General features: G+C 43.5%; 1 pseudogene; it reads right to left on the bottom strand.

Annotated features, from left to right (window-relative positions):
• Positions 1-582: 582 nt before the first annotated feature.
• LOC122554709 lies at positions 583-2,605 on the bottom strand (annotated as a pseudogene).
• Between the last annotated feature and the right edge of the window lie 1,028 nt (positions 2,606-3,633).

The raw sequence follows: 3,633 nt of genomic DNA on the forward strand, positions 1-3,633 counted from the left end.
TTGCTGAGAATCATGAATTACATTCTTAAATATTTGCCACTGCTGGCTTACTTTCTTTCCTGCTGTTTTGTCTTGGCAGTCCACTTTAGCTAACTCTATCCTCATTTTGTTATAATTAGTTACACACAATTTTTTCCCATCCCACGTTCACACTTAAACTGAATATTAAATTCTATCACTACTTCCCATGCAATCTTTTCCTCAGAAATAGTTTCTTAACACTGCTTCATTACCCAGGTCCAGCATAGCCTGTCATTACCTGATCCAGGATAGTCTGCCTCCTGGTTGGTTCCATGACATATTGCTATAAGAAACTATCCCTTATGTACTATATAAATTTGTTGTTGTAGCTACCCATTACTACTTGTTTGGCCCAATCAACATGAAGATCAACATCACCCATAATTACAGGTCATTCTGTTATAATGCACATTTTGTCATTGTGAATTCGATGTTACGCGATCGATGAATCGGGGATGCTGTTTCTACAGCACAAACCTTTAAAATGTGTATTGGTTTGTGAGAAACAAAGCTCACTGCCAAATAATTTTAGTCCGAGTCAAATTCCGAAGCAGTCTTTATTCATACGTTCTTGCAAGCCCAGGTGACCACAAAGTAGGCACACTTCTGAATAATATTAGTGCACATTTATACAGTTTCTATGAGTTTCCCTGTACTTCCCCTTTTACCTCATATGTGACAGTTGTATTGCTCTGTGCAACTGCTAATCTAATCAGCTTACCACATCTGTCTGTGGCCTGTTGTTAGCATGCAACCCCTTTTGATAGCTAAGTCTTATTACTTTTGCTGACGCAACACTGGGTCTTATCACTTCTGCACACTGAGTCTTTATGACTTTTGAGTACCTGACTTCTGCAGAAGCAACACTTAGACACATTTTCCATAATTCTCCCCTTTTCTTTTTGGCTAATATTTGTTGTCTTCTGCATATCCCTCAAAGGCCACCTCCAAGTTTGTCAGCAGCATCCCTGAGACCTCATCTATCTTGGAAACTTCTTCAGGATCATTCATTTCCCCATTGCTCAACAGATAGAGCTCCTCTCGCTGACTACCTGTTAGGGGTATTTGTTTAGTCAGGGCCGTTTCAATCAACCGCTGGGTTAGTCCCTGTGCACAAGGTATGATGCAACATCCTATAGCTATCAGTACTCCAGCAACCACTATCAAGGAGGTGAGTATGGGGACCACTATACTTTTCCATTTCCCAAACCATGAATTCAGCCTGCCAGTGAGTAATGTGTCCACCCCTGAATTCTCAGCCAGCTTCTTTGCTAAGGTAGTCAACCCCCGCAGGGTTCGACTGATTGACCCATCAGGTGCTGTGTTATTTGGAATAAAGGTACAACAGCTCCCCCCTAATATCATGTATACGCCGCCTTTCTCGGCTAGGATCATGTCCAAGGCCATTCTGTCCTCCCAAGCCATTCTGCTGGTTGCATCGAGCTGCTCTGCTATACCCTTGACTGCATCCCTAGTGTAGTTAATGAACCTCTGCTGATGATAGAAAGTGTAGTTTATCCAATCCCAATTCTTGTCGACCATTACCCACCAGAAGAGAGCCGACTCAAGGCCTGCTGCAATTTGGTTGCGAGCCTTGAACTCATCGGGCACCCCTCTAGGAACTCCTATAGAGTCTAGATATATCTGATCATCAAAAGAAGTATCCAATAATGATCTTTTACTCCGACTCCCTTTTGTCACAATCATTTCCTTTTCAAATGGCAAGGTGAATGGGATTGCCAATTGCACAATTGTACATATGCCTCCCCAATTTGGAGGTAGGGTGGGTCTCAATATTCTCCCTCCACAGTACCACCACAAATCCGCTCGGGGAACCTACAGCGCTGAGTAGTTCCCTCCCTTGTCCGTTCTGGTCACATTTTCAATTTTGATACATGATTTCAACTCCCACAAGTCTCTGAACTGATTTAGACCTTGTCTGCTAATACACGACGTGTGATTTCCGACCGCGGCCAAAAATGTGGGGGGGATTTTAAAACCTTTCTTCTCCAAGGGTGGGAACATTAGTGATAGGGAAGTACAATCCCCATTATTCCATGCAGTCTTATCCTGATACAGGGCTATCATATATTCCACGCCCTCCCTGTCTCGCTACCACCCGAGCGGAAAGGGAACTACCTGGGCCACTGGCCTACCGGAGGCACATGCATAGCAATTGTTTTTGTTCACACTTTTCACAGTGTACTTTACCCATTCAAGCCAGGCATTTGTATCCCCATAGCTAGTTTCTATTTCGATGGTCCTTCACCTCTATCCCAAATATTTCATTTAATTGGACCTGATAGGTGTCCCCTCCCAGAACTGCTTCGTGCCATGTGGTTTTCTTTATCGTTAAATATATTGGGTTACACTTCTTATCGGGACACTCAAGAGCTAGCCAGAAGGGGCTCCGGTGTACTGTGACGAGTGTACTGAAACAAGTACCACCCCCAAGGCCATCCCCGTAGGACTTAAGATGTATCTCTGAGTAGCTGAACTACCTCTGATTTTCTACTTTTCCACAATCAACTAGGCTGCAGGCATCGGTATCTATTACTTGCGGATTAGCACTCTCGGCGACCATTACTAACAAGTAAGAGGACCACACCAAGGTTCGATGAAATCTGAAGACTAGGAGAGCTAAGATCATATACAGCATAGATCTCAGAATGGCACTGTACCTTTAAGACAGCTGGATGATGTCACAGCAGGATGCTCTAGAAGATGCTCTCTGACAGTCCATCACTGATCTATATAATGCAACATTATCATAAATGAGCATAGAACTCCCACATAAGCTGGAGATGCATCTGTTTATCTAATTGTTAATAAACTTCAAGGCTCAATAGAAACTCTGTCTTTGTGCTGTATGTTACTTAGACAGTATCACACTGTTTCATGCTTAAACACATGATCAACATTTGAAATAGGGTCTGTCCTTTTTTAAAAAAAAATCCCTCAAGTGTATTTCTCAGCTTTTATCTGGAAGATTATGTAGTTTAGATACATAGAGATGTACAGCACGGAATCCATGGGCCCAGAAAGCTCCCCCCTGCACTGTGAGCGTCTGGAAGGCCCATTCGTGGTATTTTATCCTTCTAGTTTTCGATCTCTCCATATCTCAATCCTTCCTACAAGTGTCAACATTTGAAACTGACTCTCAATTTCTACCTCATGTCCCTTTTTGTTTGTTAGATTTGTTCATTTGTCTACCGGGATAGAGGGCTGTCAGTCAGTCAATCTTTTGGGAATGTGGGATTCCAGGGATTGGGAGAGTTCTTCTCCATCTCCATGGGATAAAGGGTTCTATCTAGTCCTGTGCAATCAGAGATTGGCTCCTTCTGGTGTTGACTCTGTACAAAGACTAGGCAGATAAGGGTGTGGTTTGTGATGCTGCACTTACTGAAGAACTTGCTTCATGTATGTCGCTGAAGAGCTTCTGTCAAATGGCAGCTTTGTCTAACAGGAACTGTCTGGGAGACACCCACCTGCTGTCCTCTTCAGGCCCAGTTGCTAGTCTTCTGACATGAGGAGGACATGGGTGGCCACCTTACGTGGCTACTCTTGAGTCTCCCTCTCAACACCACATTCCCAGGTTTGGGAAGCAAAATA

This window comes from Chiloscyllium plagiosum, chromosome 11 (genome assembly GCF_004010195.1).
Source record: "Chiloscyllium plagiosum isolate BGI_BamShark_2017 chromosome 11, ASM401019v2, whole genome shotgun sequence".
Lineage (NCBI taxonomy): Eukaryota > Metazoa > Chordata > Chondrichthyes > Orectolobiformes > Hemiscylliidae > Chiloscyllium > Chiloscyllium plagiosum.